Source organism: Calliphora vicina, chromosome 2 (genome assembly GCF_958450345.1).
Source record: "Calliphora vicina chromosome 2, idCalVici1.1, whole genome shotgun sequence".
In the NCBI taxonomy this organism is placed as follows: Eukaryota; Metazoa; Arthropoda; class Insecta; order Diptera; family Calliphoridae; genus Calliphora; species Calliphora vicina.
The window spans coordinates 67,077,593-67,096,880 of record NC_088781.1 but is presented as its reverse complement, the minus strand read 5'-3'; the positions used below and the strand labels follow the sequence as shown (position 1 = coordinate 67,096,880).

Below are 19,288 nucleotides of genomic sequence, written 5' to 3'. Positions count from 1 at the left end.
TCTGAAAGCTAAGTTTTCGTGACATATTTGAAATGAATATTTGAACCAAGTCCATTCAAAAAACACCTATTTTTATGTAAACTTAAACTGTCGGACAAAAATTTTCAAATCGCATATTCGATATCAAAATATACTAACCGATTTTAGATGGCTCAATATGTTTTTAATTATTTTGTGTAGGACTCCGATAACCCCATCCCTGGTATGGATATTATAGCCAAAAAAAACTAAAAATTCCCATTTTTGGGATTTTTCAATTGCGGGATTGCTGATAACAAATTACAATACTCGTTTTTATTTTTCCATTTTAAATAGAAAAATCTACACAACTGTGAAATTTCATTAAAAACTTTTCATAAATAAAAATTTTATTTCAATTCGAAAAATTTGTATACATATGTATTTACAAAAATTCAATAAAAAAACATTTTTTGTCATATTTTTCAATAAAGTGTTCCATGAATTTTTAATTGTCAAAATTTATAAATATTTTTGAAAAATAGACAAATAGCTTGAACGGAATTATATTATATCGCATCATAACATTTTTAATTCTATGTATAAATTTCAAAATAATCAAAAAAACCTTCTCCTGTAAAATTTGTGTTTTGTCGCTTACGATAATTTGGCGCTAAGGGCTCAATATGCATGTACATACGTCAACGCAAAAAAAGGAAAGATAAAACCAGAAAAATCAACAAAAGTGTAAAAAAAACAATAAATCGTTTTTTAAATGTATTGAATTCAATACAATAGTATTTACAAATCCTCACACACACATATTTATGCAATTTGAAATACATTTGCATGATAATGTGTGCGTGAGAGTGTATTGTATTTGTATGTAATATTTTTGTTGTTGCAAGGACACGTAACAAATTAAATTAAAACAGCAGCATATAAAGTTGTCCTAGGACAACCTGCAAGCGCTATACGATGAATTAGTATTAAATGACCAAAGTCTTACCACAAGCCTTGGAGGAGAACAAAGGCATACATTCAAAACTTGATTCTTATTAAGAAATTGTTACTCAATTTATTTATGTATGGGAAAAAACACATTTTTCTTCATCCAGTATCAGTGAGGATACTGGAAACATATTATTATTATATGCGTTATTACTCAATCACAGGTAGAAATTTTGATTTCAATAAATCGATGGTTGCGGTTACCGTATAGCGTAATCCTGCTGAAACCACACCTCGCCCGTATCAATGAAATGCAAATTTACAAACAAAAAATCATAGATCATGGTGCGGTAACGATCTCCATTAACCGTAACGGAAACACTAATATATAATATCTGTGGTAAATAAAAATGAAATCGTAAATGTGAAATTCAACTGTTGTGCGCTTTTAGATAGATCCTTCCTTTACGTCTATATACAATATTAAAAGAACTGTTTATAATCATATACTCGGTGTAAGGTATCACCTTGACCGTCAATACTTTCTTATTTGTTTATAATTGTGTCTGCAGAATTTTAGATGGGATAATAAAACCGTTTTTGTTTAAAAAGTAATTAATACTTAGAAACTGACTTTCTGTTGGCAGAACAGAAAAAAATCTTATCATTCCAACAAATATGTTTTACTGCACACATATATATTTGTATATTCATACAGGTTTATATTAGAATGACTCTAAACAAATTTGCCGATGTTCTCATCAAAATTCTGTTTGTATATAAGGAAGAAATATATTTTTCACATTACTAATATGTAATTCATCTTGAAAGACGCGTCAAATGACTAAAATAAAAATCTTGTTGACCTGCAAAAAGGAAATATTGTTGTCAACATGGACAAAATAGCTTGGCGCATCCTAATATAATTCGCAATAACAATATAAACACGTATTGTTACTTTTCTGTAGATGGATGATTTTAAGTATAAAACTTGTGTTTGTGTGGCTTAATTTATATAAAATAAAAAACACGTGCTAAAATCACATGTGGTAAATTTTATTTCAATGAAATCCTAGCAAACAAGCATTCCATGCAACTGTTTGTGGCTTTAATATTATTTCAATTTTTAAAGTACATGTATGTACAATACAAATATTTATATTGGGGTGTCTCTCATATTACACTTTTTCAATGTTTCCAAGCTCGGCTGCACGTGCTTCTAAATTTCCTCGAAATCTGAAAATTTTAAATCGGTCCCACGCTAACACATGAAAAGTGCAACCGTTAAAATATAAATTTCTAATCCATTTTCCATGTATTATGGATTTGAGAAACGCATAAAAGTATTTTTAGAGTTCTCAATTCAATCAATCTATAACCTAAATTATTAAAATTTCAAAATTTGTATGTTCATAAAATTATTTATAGAATACTAGCTGACCCGGTGCGCTTCGCCACCCCAATTAGAAGAAAGAAATGGTACTATCAAGCCTCACTTTGTGAATCTAATTCAAAATGTCTAATTTCATATTTCTGGGTCCATTATTATAAAAAATGCAAAATGTGTTCCTAATTTAAAATTTTTAGGTTCATTATTATAAAATATTCAAAAAGTACCATTGCAATAAGGAAATAGTACCATTGATTATCACTTTTAAATTCGCATTCACTAAACCATAACCCGTCAAGTTTGAATCTTAGATTTGTATATCATTTCCTATATTATCAACTAATTTTCTATAATACATAATATAATATAATACATAATACTTCTATAATACATAATATTTAATAAATTATCAGAAAACCGAAACCGCGGTTTTGAAATTCTTCGGTCTCTTGGAAACGCTAGGTCCATTATTATAGTAAATTCACAAAAGTACATATGAGATCAAAGAAAAAGTACCAAGAAGTATGGCCTTGAATTTTCACTCACTTGGGACCATATACGCCTAATTTCATATTTCTATGTCCATTATTACACAAAATTAAAAAATTACCATTAGAATATATAAAAAGTACCAAAAATCCCCCACTTCTGGTTTCCCACTCACTCGGGTCCATATAAGCTTAATTTCATGGCTTTAGGTTCATTGGTGAAGAAATTACAAAAAGTACCATTCGAATAAAGAAAAAGTACTAAAAAGACTATTGTTATAGAAAATTCAAAAAAGTACCATTAGAAATAAAAAAATTACTAAAAAGTCTCCCCCTATAATTCTCCCTCACTTAGGACCATATACGCTTAATTTCATATTTTTATGTCCATTATTACAGAAAATTCAAAAAGTACCATTAGAATATAGAAAAAGTACCAAAAAGCAGCCCCTTGTGAATTTCCACTCACTTGAGTCCATATAAGCGTTATTGCATGTTTCTAGGTTCATTGGTGAACCAAAAAGTAAAAAGTACCAAAAAGTCTCCCCCTAGAATTCTCACTCACTTTAGAACATATACGATTAATATCATATTTCTATGACCATTATTATAGACAATATATAAAAAGTACCAAAAATCAGGCACTTGTGGTCACTCCGGTCCATATAAGCTTTACTTCATGTTTCTAGGTTCATTGGTGAAGAAATTACAAAAAGTACAATTAGAATAAAGAAAAAGTACCAAAAAGTCTCCCCCTAGAATTCTCACTGACTTAGGACCTTGTATGCTTAATTTCATGTTTCTAAGTCCATTGTTACAGAAAATTCAAAAAGTACCATTAGAATATAGAAAAAGTACCAAAAAGCAGCAACGTGTGGATTCAAACTCACTCTGGTCCATATAACCTTTATTTCATGTTTCTAGGTTCATTGGTGAAGAAATTACAAAAAATACCAATCGAATAAAGAAAAAGTACCAAAAGGTCTCCCCTAGAATTCTCACTCACTTAGGACCATATATGTTTAATTTCATGTTTCTATGTTCATTTGTTATAGAAAATTCAAAAAAGTACCATTAGAATAAAGAAAAAGTACCAAAAGGTCTCCCCCTAGAATTCTCACTCACTTTAGAAGATATACGATTAATTTCATATTTTTACGTCCATTATTACAGAAAATTCAATAAAGTACCATTAGAATATAGAAAAAGTACAAAAAAATTTATGTTTAATTTCATGTTTCTAAGTCCATTGTTATAGAAATTTCAAAAAAGTACCATTAGAAGAACAAAAAAGTACCTATAGTTCAGTTCACACATTTTGGTACCTAAATATTATCCCCTATTCCTAACATTAACTTCACTCAGATACATATCAGCTAACTTTAATGTCGATAACTGAAATAATTTAAAATGTTAAAAAGTACCATTAGGAGAAAAGTACCGATTTCCCTTTTCTTCCTTGAACACCCCTCAAGTTTGAAATTTAAAAATATTCCATTTTGCCAAAATTGTTTATGCTACAGGCATGTCTCAAAATATTAAAATCTGTGTTAATGTGCCCAAGAATAAATATGTTTTAAAAAAAATACCAAATTGTTTACCCGGATTTGCTCCAATATACACCTTGGTACTCGAGTTCCAAATAACACCCTGTTAGTTAATTTTTGTATGAATCCAGGAACCAACGTTAAAAAAATTATTAAAATTGGCTTAATAATTTCAAATATAATGTATTTTCCCGATTTTATCCCCTTTTTGGTACCTTTTTTATCCCCATTGCGGTGGTAAAATTTTACTCAAATAAAAATCAGCATCGTGGTGGGAGTTCATAATAAAATATTCGTATGTCTATGTCATATTATAGAAAAACATATTTTATGAAAAAGTACCAAAAATAAACACAATTTTTATCCCTTAAGGGTTCGAATTTCCAAAAAGTACCAAACTTATATTTTTTATTTTTTGTTAATTTAAGAATACGATTTAAAATTTGATTCTATGTTTATTGGTTTAAAAGATACATAGGGTGCCAAAAAAGTACCAAAATACAGTTTTTACCCGTTTTCTCCCCTAAAAGTTTCGAATTTCGAAAAAGTACGAAACACCTGTCAGCTTATTTTTTAGATGAAGTAACATGCAATTTTAAGTTTTTTTGTATCTTTATTAGTTTTGAAGATATAAGGTTACCGAATTTACCCGTTTTTACCCTTTTTTACCCCCTAAACGTTCGAATTTCCAAAAATCCCTTCTTATCGGATCGTTTTGGGGAGGGACGAACCCACAGTTGAAATTTCATGATTCTAGCTTCAGCCGTTTGGGCTGTGCGATGATGAATCAGTCAGTCAGTAACGTTACTCTTTTATATATATATAAAAGATATATATATGTAGATTGGTAACGGTATTTAGATGTAACTGTAGTTACGATTATTTCGGTTACGGTATCTTAACCGTAATTGCAGTTATTTCTGTAACAGTAGTCTTGCTGAAAGGCTTTTTAATATATACTCGGTTGTGTAATATTTTTCAACGTGTAATTTCAGATTTCGTTTTATTTAAAACAGAGTTTAAAATTACTACTATATTAGTCAAAAAATTGTAAAAAAATTCATAATTTTACATGAAAACTGCAACAAATATTTAACAAGATAATATTTCATTGTATACGTACTAAAAATATAAATACTATTTACGAATTCCATATATGCACAAGCTTCATGGTAGAAATATTTGTCGCAGTTTTTCCAAAAATATTTTGCCTTACAAAATATTTTACGTTGCAGCTAGAAGACAAAATGAAAATTTTTCATTTTTAAAACATTTGCTGCCTAAGTATATGTATATTTTTGGTTAGCAAAAACAAATGAAATTGCTTGTGTATAATATACAAAAAAATTACTACAAAAACATCATACATGCAAACAAATTGCAGCGTGAAAACCATAAACTGCAAACGATATGCGCAGTGAAAAATTCAAACAATGAAAATATGGAAGATGCTAAAAGTAGACTGCCAAACCATACGAAGTTGAAAAATGTAAAATACGAAATTGTGCAAAGTTAAAAATGTTTAAAGCGAAAATGTTTATTTTTAAAATATTTCCGCCGCATATATGGTTTTGTTTTGCCGCATATAGTCATTGAGTAGAAAAATGTGAAAAAAACTATGAGTTGATTTGGGTGTACAAAATAAAAAATTGTATTGAAATGTGTGTTAATAAAGAATTTTAGTGCAATAAAATAGAAGTTTTATTTTTTGAGGTATGTAATTGTATGTGTAATTCCTTTATTTGTTCACTTGTCATTGTGAAATTCCTTTGCTTTGTATTTGTTCCTATTTTTTGAATGTGTTGTTGTTGCTTTATGCAGCTAGAGGACACACAAACCACAGTTGTATTTCAAAATTACTTGAGGTAGTAGTTGTTGTTGTATTTCCTTTTTCTCCTGCTGCACTCGTGCCTATGTAAAAAATTTGTTGAGCCTTCGTTGCATAATTTGTTCTCTGTTGCTTATTTGTTTTTTTGTTCTCCTGTTAGAAATACTACGAATGGATACATATGAATGAACATTTAAAAACACAAACAAAGTCGATCATTTACGCTCTCACTTGATATTTGTATACAGTAAAATTTTCTTCATTTCAGAATTATATTTTCAGGAACTTTCTTAAATTTCTCCTGTTATTTATAACCTCTTTGTATTCATTTGTAGTGATAAATTATTCTTGCTTTCATTCATGTGTCCTTCCATAATCTGGTTGTTGCATTTTCTATCCCTTTTTAACTCTTTTCATTTCTTTTGTTGATGCTTACATTTTCTATCATTCCTCTTTATCCTTTTTTCTCCTGCTACAAAATCACTCACGATCACGATTGAACCTATTTATGTATTTGTTTATGATTTTTGCATAAATTGTTGTTGTATGTACACACAAACAGCAATTTTATATCATAATTACCTACTTGTGTGTATAAGTTGATGTTGTTGCAGTTAATTTCGTTTTGCTCCTGTTGTACTTATACCTGTGCCTTACACATAAAATTGTTCTTTCACAATTATTTTCTATGCTGCTTATTTTTTTGTTTGTTCTCCTGTTACAAATTTTACGAAAGGAAACATTTGAATGTACAACACTTTATTATGATAGATTTTATTCATAAAATGAATGATCCTGTTATTTATGGTATTTTGTTTTTGTCACATTTTGTTGTTGCATTATATATCCTTTTTTAACCGCTTTACATACAAAATTATTTTTTTTCTTACTAATTTTTCTGGACTCCTATTACCACCAGCATAAATACATTTGAATTCGTATTAAAAAAGCCAATCAATCAAAAAATTCAATAATAATATCCTCCGCTAGCTATCCTTTGTCCAGAATCTTATTTAATTTAATTTTCACTGCATTGCTATCTTTCACAATACATACAATTACATACCTCAAAAAATAAAACTTCTATTTTATTGCACTAAAATTCTTTATTAACACACATTTCAATACAATTTTTTATTTTGTAGACCCAAATCAACTCATAGTTTTTTTCACATTTTTCTACTCAATGACTATATGCGGCAAAACAAAACCATATATGCGGCGGAAATATTTTAAAAATAAACATTTTCGCTTTAAACATTTTTAACTTTGCACAATTTCGTATTTTACATTTTTCAACTTCGTATGGTTTGGCAGTCTACTTTTAGCATCTTCCATATTTTCATTGTTTGAATTTTTCACTGCGCATATCGTTTGCAGTTTATGGTTTTCACGCTGCAATTTGTTTGCATGTATGATGTTTTTGTAGTAATTTTTTTGTATATTATACACAAGCAATTTCATTTGTTTTTGCTAACCAAAAATATACATATACTTAGGCAGCAAATGTTTTAAAAATGAAAAATTTTCATTTTGTCTTCTAGCTGCAACGTAAAATATTTTGTAAGGCAAAATATTTTTGGAAAAACTGCGACAAATATTTCTACCATGAAGCTTGTGCATATATGGCATTGGTTTATAGTTTGTATATTTTCAGTATTTGTGCACATTAATATGAAAACGATTCATATTTATTGCGCAGTCGGTAGTCAAATGTAAAAAAACGTTTAACTAATTTTAAACCCTGATTTAAAATATAAATCTCGATTTATAAATTAAGCATTCTTTTGACAAATCTCAGCTTATAAGTCGTAACTTTGGCTAGATATTAGTCATTTCCGACTTAACTTGAGTAAAAAAATAACTTTTTATCAGCTAACCTAATAAACACTAACTTAACTATCCTCTAAAAATATAGCAAATTAAAGCCATCACATTCTATGGATGTATTATATTGTAAAATGGAAAAGGAAAGCTTGTTTTTGATGGGATTTCGGGAGATATTAAACGCTTTAAAACAAATAATGATGTGTGGTACAAAATATCTTTTAGATTTTTGGATATGATTATATCTAAATCATTATAATTATGCGATATGGAAATAATAATGACACCGTTTATTCTACATAATGCTCCAACAAACCTTTTGTCAAGTGATGGGGATAAAGAAATTATTGTTGAATAATAATGAGATCCAGAATTTTTTATTAGCAAAGAAAATGTTGGACCAAAGCTACCTCTAGTATCATGTTCAATGAAGAATCAGTTTTTCTAGGAGATTATTAATCAATGCATAACTATTCTGGTTATTCTAGGGTATAATCTTTGGTCCCGTACTCCTGTTATTTATTTATTAAAAAATGGTGGCGTATAAAACTGACAAAGTAGTATCGAACTCGAAGTCTTTATGCAGAAATTAAACCCCGTGTATAAATTCAGAAAATTCATTAAAATAGTATAAAACTCTACTTTACATTTGAGTGACATTATTTTTCGTCTGGTGTGTAATTATACCCTACACCACCATAGTAGGAAGGTTATAATGCGTTTGTGCAGATGTTTGTAACGCCCAAAAATATTTTTCTGACACCCATCTTAAAGTATACGGATCGACTTAGAATCACTTTCTGAGTTGATTAAACGATGTATGTCTATCTGGCTGACTGTCCATGTAAACCTTGTGGGCAAAGTACAGGTTGCAATTTTAAAGATATTTCGATCAAATTTGGTACATATATCTTTTTCGGACAAAGGACCAAGTCTATTGAAACTAGCTGAAATCGGTTCATTATTTCACCTAGCCCCCATACAAATGTCCTTCCGAAATTGGACTTTATCGGTCATAAATGTTTATCTCCACAAATTGCGCTCCAAATAAGTTTTATATATACGAAATTCATGTCAACAAATTTTGTTACGATCGCTCCATAATTAGTCATAGCTACCATAAATCTCTTAAAAATGTTGGTATACACACAAAATTCAATAACTTTCATATAGACATAAATCACACGAATTAATTTCATGTTGATCGGTCCATAATTGGGCATAGCTCCCATATAAGGCCCACTTCCGAAAATCATTCACAAATATAAATTATTAATATTTAAAAAAAAAATTTTGCTCATTTACTTAGTGTAGGGTTTTATCGGGCTTGACCGACCACACTTTCTTACTTGTTTGGAGATAAGTCATGTGCAATTTACAGATCTACTGGTTGCAACACTGGTTAACAGTAGCTTAGCGATAATGACTGTCAACATGGAAAAATATTAATCAAAATGTTAGCTCATTTGGAATTTGTATTAAAATTAATAGTAAACGTGATGTTGAAAATGTTGAGTGATATTGAATTTGACATTGATGATCGTAAAATGTACAAATTTGGTGTTATTAAAGCTGTCTTAACCCTTAAATGCATGATTTTTACATTTATTTTTATATAAAGTATCAGATATTTAGTTGATTTTAATTTATAATATTTCCTTTAGCTTTAGTTTGATTAAGAATTTATTTAGCTGAAACTTTTCGTACTCCATTTGATTTTTCGGAATTATAATCTGAATTAGTATCAGTGGACAATTGGCAACAATATGCAGTAAAGGGTTAAGACATCGTGAATTTTCAAATGACTGGCCGAAGATAAAAACTTACCTCACTTTGAAATTATTGTCATACAATTTTTTTAAAACCAAAATAAAATAAAATAATTATTCGATTAATTTTAAATATATACATACACTGTCCAACAAATTGAGACTTTTTGAATGGAACCGAACAGCGATCCTATAATTCTGAAAGAGCATGTTGAGTAGATCAATTTTGTAGAATAAACTTATAGACCAGCTGGTCTGAGTTTTTTTTTACAGCGGGTGAAAATTTTAATTTTTTGATTTAATTTTTTTTAATTTTTTGGAAGACGCAAGTAGGAGTGTTATTTTGCTAATTAAGCGTAAAGAGCTTTATTTACAACTTCTGTATATTTGGAGACCCCCACTGAAATTTTTCCTCTAAAATGTTCGTACAATATTTGAATCCTTAAATGTCCTGAGCTAGGGGATTAAGATCTTCCACAAAAATGATCCCCATAAAATTCCACAATATACCTCTGACAATAAGAATTCTCTCAGACATTAACTTATAATATTTTTTTCATTTAGTACAATGCTTCTTTCGATGAAAAAATTAAAACTTTGACCCACTGTAAAAAAAATTCAGACCAGCTGGAATATATGTTTATTCTTCAAAAATTATCTACTCACCCCGCCCTTTCAAAATTATAGGGTCGCAATTCTGTTCCAAAACTGCTGTTGGACAGTTTTATTAAAACAAGTTTTCTTCGTTTTGTTCGAACAAAAGATAAATACAATGATTTTAGTATAATATTATATTGTATTTGTAATGGTTGGTTTACGCGGTAGTTCACTACGTGCGAACAATCAAGTAGAGTCGAAGGGACCCCGTTTTGATGAGACCACACCACTCGTCAGATGTATTGTCGTTTACATCGCAATGTAACTAAAAAGTGCTAGCTAGACCCAACCTGTAGCTGTGAGATATCTTAGTAGGTCATTGAGTTTAGACCCGGCTACCTCACCAAGGTTGGTCAATGTATAGTTGCCCATGAATTTATGTCTCTTGACACTCAGAGCTGGGCATTCGCAGCGAAGGTGGAAAGTCTTTCCACCTTTTCCCTATCCTTACAACTGCGGCAATGGTCGTTAAAGGGGAGTCCCAGGCAATTTGCGTGCTTGCCTAACGCCCAGTGTCCCGTTAATACTGCCATCAACCTAGATATATCCCTTCTATTCTGGGTTATCAGTTGCATAGTGCGTTTTTCGTTAAAAGATGGCCACATCACCAAGGTTGGTCAATGTATAGTTGCCCATGAATTTATGTCTCTTGACACTCAGAGCTGGGCATTCGCAGCGAAGGTGGAAAGTCTTTCCACCTTTTCCCTATCCTTACAACTGCGGCAATGGTCGTTAAAGGGGAGTCCCAGGCAATTTGCGTGCTTGCCTAACGCCCAGTGTCCCGTTAATACTGCCATCAACCTAGATATATCCCTTCTATTCTGGGTTATCAGTTGCATAGTGCGTTTTTCGTTAAAAGATGGCCACATCAACTTGGCTACCCTACATGTGTCTAAATTACGCCATCTATTCTCAGCCTTTGTAAGAAAATGTCTGAAGATGATACCTTTAATAGTCCCCAGTGGAATTGCTACTGAGACCGCATTGGAGATATCTAAGGCAGATCCCATTCTGACTAGTTCGTCTGCCTGTTCATTACCGTAGTGGTCCCTGTGCGCAGGTACCCAAACCAAAGTAATATCAGATAGACGACCTAGCCTTGACAGAGAGTTCTTACATTGCCTAACTAGTGAAGATGAATTTGTGTAGGCATTCAGCGAGAGAAGTACCGCCTGAATGTCGTGCCGCCGACTGTATTTGTTATAATAAATTATATTTATAACTCCTATTTCCTTGTTTTCATAAATATTTACTTAAACAATTTTCCTTAATTGTTTAAAACTAACAATTTAAAATGTTTACCAACAAATTCAGTAAATTGATAAGGACCTAATTCTTCAACGAATATGCAAACTTACAATATAACAAATACGATCATCTTTATAAACTTAAAAACATTCATAAATATAAATTCAAACCTCTTGTGTGAAGTGGCAGAGTATCGAGTGTGTTTCAATTGCATAAATAACAAAAATTATTGTCTCCCATCAATCAGCTCTGTGTTTTTGTCTCTCTTTGTTGGCTTTTTGTTGTTTATGTAGTAGAATTATCCTTTAAGTTAAATCACTTTTAAATTTTTTTCTTTTTGTTTGACGCAAAATATGGATTGATTCCTATAAAAAAGTATATTTGTCATATACAGTTTTTCTTTATCTATCTTACGTTTTGATTTGTATGTTTGTTTCTGTGTGTAAAGGGGTTTTAGTTGGTGTTCTTGTCTCTGTTTCAATTTATTTATGATTATATGGGTCTACTTATACGAGATCTAACCTCCTCCACTTGTTACAGTATGTATGTTCATCATCAATTCAAATCATCAATTTAAGGCTCTTCTCGTTTCCTTAAACCTTTCATATCCATGTTATAGGAAGGATAAATGTGATTTCTTGTATGTGTATATGTATGAGTTTGTGTGTGTGTACATGTACTTACATTTATTGCAGTAGTATGTATGTATTAGGCTAAACAAAAACATAATGTTTAAGGATCACTTCAATCATGTTGGTTGACAACAAAAGAAGAAAAAGCTGATGAAAAAAAAACTAAAAGAAATCTTTTTCCTAAAATATGCACGATACTACTAGTTATTTCTCATACAAACATGGTTTATTTCATATTATTTCTATACATAACTTTTTTCCCTTCCCTTTCTTTCTGCCTTTTTGGTAGATTTTCTTTTTTTTCAGTAGAAATGTTTTATAAAAATTTTTGTTAAAAAATTTCACTAACAAGACTCAAGATAAAATGACATACACATGTCAAGCATACTATCATCATCTTTAGATTTAGTAGCATGTAAAAGTATACATTTATATTCATATAATATACAAATAACAAGAAAAAATGAAAAAGAAAAACAACGAATACAATGACATACTAACTAGCTTTACAAAAACATTCTACCAGCCAGCGGTAAAAATGACAAGGATTTCACTTAGCTGGCCTACTTGAAGGCCTATTAGAACTTCTTTTAGATCCTATTCATATTCTGGACAGTATTTGGTAAGGCTCTGCTCTCTCTCTCTCTGCTAAAAATTTAATACATTCCAACTTCTCTTCTTTGAGAAGGTGTTTTCTTGTCATTTCATGACCTTAGCGGATCTATTTTGCAACTGTTACAAAATTAACACCAGAATAAAAAAAATCAGAAAATAATACACAATATAAACATGAACTATGTAACTTAATTAAGTTCAAATTGTCTAAAATACCATTTAAAATTATATTTCAGAAAATTACAATTAAATTTCTGAAATGTTCAATTATATTTCAGATTTTTTTAATTGAATTACAGAAACTTCTAATTGTATTTCTGAAACTTTCACTTGTATTTCAAAAATGGAAATTTATGAAATACAAATAAAAAATTTTGAAATACATTTGGAAAATTCTGGAATACAGTTAGAAAATTTTTAAGTATAAATTAAAAATTCTGAAATACAAATGTAAACTTTTGAAATATAATTGGAAAGTTCTGAAATGCAATTAGAAAATCCCAGTTCGAGAAAATAAGTGTGATTATATGAATTTACAATGAGACATTGAGCTGTTGTTTCTGTTAATTAAGGCATTTTAAAAGGCCTCCATACTCTCTAGTTTTACATCTGGACATGTTTTACTGTATGTATGAACTTTTTTAATACAAAATTATATTTAGTAAGAACGAAAAAATGGGGAAACTGCATTAAATTAACCTAATTTTTAGTGATATTGCTACTGAATTGAGAAACTTCCAAAACTCTGGAACAGGATGTAATAAACAAATACTTGGTACAACGTTTTTTTTTCGTTTTTTAAATTAAGGAAATTTTAATATTTTGGAAGAAATTCTTCAGGTTTAAAAATCAATGAAAAACTATAATAAATAGATTCAAGATTTTGGGAAATATTCAAACATTTTGCAAAATTAACCAAATTGAATTAATTAATTAATTTCCAGGTTTCTTACAAAATCCTGAAAATGTCAACACCTAGTTTCCGTAGCATACAAAATCATAAAACTTTATTACACTTATAAGAAATTTTCTATTTAATATTGAGAGCAACCCCATAATTTAATACTGTGATTTAGAGTTTAATTAGAGCTACAGAGATTTTCCGGAGAGTGCGTTATATAAGTGCTTTGTAAAATTTGTTTTCGTATTACACATTTTGTAGATGTATACGAAATTTCTTAAGCATCCTAAAACTGTTGGTTTAAAATAGAAAACTTACCAATTCATAGAACTCTCTATGTTCAAATATTCAAAAGCTAGCATGTAATGTTTATAGTTTAAAAATGTTTAAAAGCAGGGACCGTAACGGTTATAAGTGATATCAAAAAAGTTATTTTATAACAGTTATTTTGTGACTTTAAAAATAAAAATTCATTTAAAATCGTTATTATTCAACGTAAAAATAATAGTTCACATGAAACTCTTAAAAAAACTCATTCATTTGAGGAGTTTTATTTTTCCCGTCAGAAAATAAAACTAATTTTATGTAAATTACAATTTGCAAAGCACCTTGCATTGCAGTTGAATAAATCAAGTGGGATTTTAATTTGTTATTGTTTGATTCCTATTATAAAATTGTTGTTGTTTTTTTTAAACAAATAAATAATTACAAACAATAAAAGTAAAAAAAAAGTTGAAAATAAATGAAAAGAGTTTTATTTACTGACGGAAAAAATAAAACTCCTCAAATGATATTTTTCTGACGTCAAGAATAAAACTCCTCAAATGAGCTTTTTTTGTGACGGATATTTAAAACTCTTTTTTAAAGAGTTTCATGGGAACTTTTATTTTTATGTTGTAAAATAACTGTTAATTGTGGATTTGTGATAATTTTTATAATATCACTATAGAAGAGCACGTCAATACGAATCTATTGGTATATAGCAGTATAACAGTTTTTGATTTAAAATTTTCTAGATAACCGTTATTTATGGTACCTGTTTAAAAGTGTTAAACATAACTTAAATATTCATGTTGGGTAAAAAGATAGATCGTTAACAACTTGCTTTTCATTATAACTTTCTCTAATTACATAAAAAACAGTCTATTTAAGTTTTTTAAAAAATAACATTCCGCTGATTTTAAAATATGTATGTGAAATATGAGGTTAAAAAAATTAATTTCGCAAAATTTCTTAAAAGTCCTTAAAATTAAAAATTTTTAAATTTTTTTAACTCCCATCTGACTCAGAGATGTCAACCGAATTCATAGCCAAATTAAAAAAGGCTGTGGAAATTACTCGAAAAAATACTTATATTTGCGTAGAATTTATGGTTATTCATTGAAGGTTTGAGAAGTTTATGTTCTATTTTTGGTGCTGTGACATCAACAAGATAAACATTAGGCTATTGCTAATTATAACTGGATGGAATCTGGAAGTGAAATACTGTGAGATGTCAAATTGATGAAAAAGCTCTTGTATATTTCAAAGCCTATTTTTATTATTTTAACTTTTAAATTATCATAATTTTAAGAGGTACAAGACTTGTAACTTAAGATTTCGAATTTACAGGTTTTTTGGGAAATGATCAACTTACAGTATCGAGCATAAAAAATGCAACACTATGCTATGTTATTCAACAGAACTGATTTTGTTTATAATGGTTTCCAATTGTCTAAATCAACTGTTCTTATATTCTAAGAGTTCATAGTCAATTATTATATCAATTAAGGATAATTATAAATTTTTTAGTAAAAACATTGCACAGTGGGGCAGAATCCAAATTTTTTGGAAATAAATCTGGCATTTCTAAACGTCTAGGCTGATCGGCACAAAATTTGACATGGGCGTAGCCAAGAAGTGGGCGCTCAATACAATTTCAATGATTTTTATATTTTTGGAAAGCGCTCGGCTTGCTATTTATCTCTTATAATTTCCAAGTTATAGGCATTCGTATATATCGAGGGATGTGGAAATTACCTCAATTTACACGATTTTTTTTTTTAAATATTCTTAACAAAAATTAATTTTTTTTCAAAAAAATTTATATAACATATTTGCCACAGATGCAAATAATTTACAATATTAGATTGTGTAAAGCATGTTGCATTGGCTTATATTGCACTCAGGCAATCAACTCTCAAAGGCGTTTGGAAAAATTTGTGGCCAGATGTGGGAGAAAATGTTATACTATCTTGTCAATGGAGTTGGCACATACATTGGAATGAGAAGATTTTGATGACTTTTGAGCGGGTGATATTGAAGAATAAATATGATGACCGAAACAAGCGACAACGATTCCGATGAAGAAGTTACGGAATCAGTAGCACTGACAACAAAAAATATTAGTGAAGTTCGTGAATTAGGCTGAAAATTGGGAAATTTATTTTAAAAAATTACATAAATATTAATAGAGCTCTCGCGTTCCTATTTATATGGACTTTAAGGAGGTTTATATAGGCACTTCAAAACAAGTTTTGATTACAAATCATATTTCCAATTCTCTATGAACTGATGTTATCTCAAATTTATCAACTATCGAACCAGAAACCCATGAAAAATTATCTAGTGAGGAAAGTGATATTTCGCCCTCCAAAAGATACGATCAGTAGTGGAAGACAGTGATAAAGAATTGTTTGGAAGTTATGACTGTTTTTTAAAGGAACTGACATGTTTTTTATGAGTTCCATTTATTTTGTTTTATTAAATGCTTTAACTATAATGTATACTTTACTTAAAAATAAATGAATTTTCTAAACAATATTTTAAATTTATTCGTATTTGGGTCTCTTTTCGATTTATAAGATTTCTCATACAAAAATTTTTAATTTTTCATCAGGGATAGCTGTATTTGCAAATTTATCAAATTTTGATACAAATTTTCTCTGTGTAATACTTACACAGAGAAAACAGATTCATATTCACAATCGAATTTTGTCGGTTGCATGTACTATCGATTGAATTCGATTGCAGTGACTGAATTTACGATACACACAACTGTTTTAAAAATTAATTCGGTGAGGAGCACCGATACTATTAGTTGGAGCAATTAAAGGAAATTTTTTGTGGCTTTTCTCTAATTATATTCAAAATAATTTATTGTTCTTTTAATGTTACAATATTTAAAATATACATAATCAAAACTGATGGAACAAAATACTGTTGAATGAAGACAAAAATGTTTTATGTAGAAGTTATATGTATATATTTTAAATCCGATGTAACTCTAGTATCTGCATTTTGGTGGTTTGCTTCATTGTTTTTGGTTTGACGTAAAAAACTGGAGACATTTCATTCGTCGTGTCATTGCACATCACACCAAGGTTAAATCGAATCCAAAATTAGCAGCAAGAACATAGCAACGATTTATTAATAACAAATTGAAGTATTCGGTTGGCCATAAGAATGTTGGTTCTAATAGTGGATGCAGAACCAGATACAATTAATAAATTGTTGTAAGGATACCTATAATTGTAATTAAAAACTGTCATTAGTGCATTAACAAATCTTTATCTAATATGTACTTACATGCAAAACAAACACATTTACATAAAATATGTACATATACAAATATTTATGTATTTAAAGTAAAATGTCAAAAAATCCAAAATTGTTATTGAAATTATTATAACCGAAGACTTTAAATAAAATTTAGTAAAGACACAAACCAAATTCAATTACCCAGTTTTACGGTTGTTCGCACCGCAATTCGATTGTGATTGTGGTTTTACAATTCTAACTATAAGAAATCTGTTAGAAATATAGAATATCTATAATTGCAATATTATTTCTGTCTTACTTATTAAATATTTACAATCAGAACTGAATTAAAATCGATTTGTTTTCTGTGTGTAGTAAAAATTTTTTTATTTATTAACAAAACAAAAATTAAATTTTCAACTTTTTTAAAAAATGTAAAAAAAAACTTGTTAAAAGGTCAAAGAACTTCCCGCAATTCTTATAAATTTTTACAATTTTGCTCATAGGGTCGACATTTTATATTTAGTTTTATATTTTTGAGCAAAAATTTAATTGATAACCACGAAAAGTTTTATTTATAATGATAATCTTTTAACGTTGTCAAATTCGTTCGTTCTACTAGGGTTAATAAGAATGACGTTCATGCCGAAATGGATGACGTATACTTAATATTTATTTCAAACTTATTATACATTAAGTATACGCATTTTAAACCTATTTCCGGCATTTGCACCAACAAAAAAAAAGAAGACAATTTTAAATTATGGTATTTCTTCATTAAAATATTTTCACTTAAAAGTGTCATACATATAATTATTTTCAAATACCAACAAAAAATCACTTCTTTCAATCTTTATAAACTTTGCAGAGACATTTAATATTTTATGGCATTAAACTAAGAAACGAAAATTTATTACCAAACACAAACATGGTGGCGGACACACATCCATACAAAGAAATTCAATTTGCAGGTAACATTTGCAGCAAACAACTAAGTGAAGAAAAGTTGATGGAAATTTTACTTTGCCACAATGTATTCATTCATAAATGAACTATGAGCAAATTTCAACACACGCACACAGAAACAGACAGACATATACACAAACTTTAGCACTTGTTTACAGAAAAAGATGGTGTGAATGACAGTTGGACTAGTAGGTGTTGGTGCTGGTGTGTCTGTGTCTTTAGGTTAGCATAAGTTTTTTCCCCACACCAACAACCTGCAGAAGAATTTATGAACTTTTCAAGCGTAAATTTATGACTTCCGCCGAGTGAATATTTCAACGGTCATTCACTGTTATTGTTGTACTTTTTTCATATTTTGACAAAAACACCTTAACAACAGCGACAACAACCAGAAAGGTGGTGAAGGCGAACAGCGAATTTTATCACCATAAAACAAGTAAGTGAACATGAATAAGTAAAACCAAAAAAGATGAATTTGTTTGCTGAAATCTTCGTGTCTAACAATTGTTGCCGTTGTGGCAGCCAGTATTTGATTGTTTACTTTGCATGACATAACATGCAGATATTATTGTATGTGTTTGTAGTATAGCTATGTGTATGTTTTAACTTACATATAAGTGCAAATACACACATCTGTACCTATATCTTCCCTTTAGTTATAACCATAGCAATTTTCAACTTTACTCTTTCTAAATATGGCGCTACTTAGACGTGACTTCATGTTGAACTTATTATAATCATTGGTACTAGGTATTTTTTAATCAAGGTTGACCACCAGTTCATATAAGATATGCCCGAACATATAATCTATATGCAAAGCCTTGAACATTTTTATGAATTACTTATTAAGTCCAAAAATGGACAAACTAGAAATAGTCGGCGCGGCGCCTCCCATAGATATAATAAATAATATATAGGGGAAGATATGGCAGCTATCAATATTAATATTTAGTGTAAAAGTGAATGTGTGTTTGTGATTGTTTGCGTACTTG

The 19,288-nt window shown here is 29.4% G+C and overlaps 1 protein-coding gene across 1 annotated transcript in view; it reads left to right on the top strand.

Annotated features, from left to right (window-relative positions):
• Positions 1–19,288, top strand: part of fred (friend of echinoid) — a 559,239-nt gene that overhangs the window by 275,220 nt on the left and 264,731 nt on the right. The window lies entirely within an intron of this gene.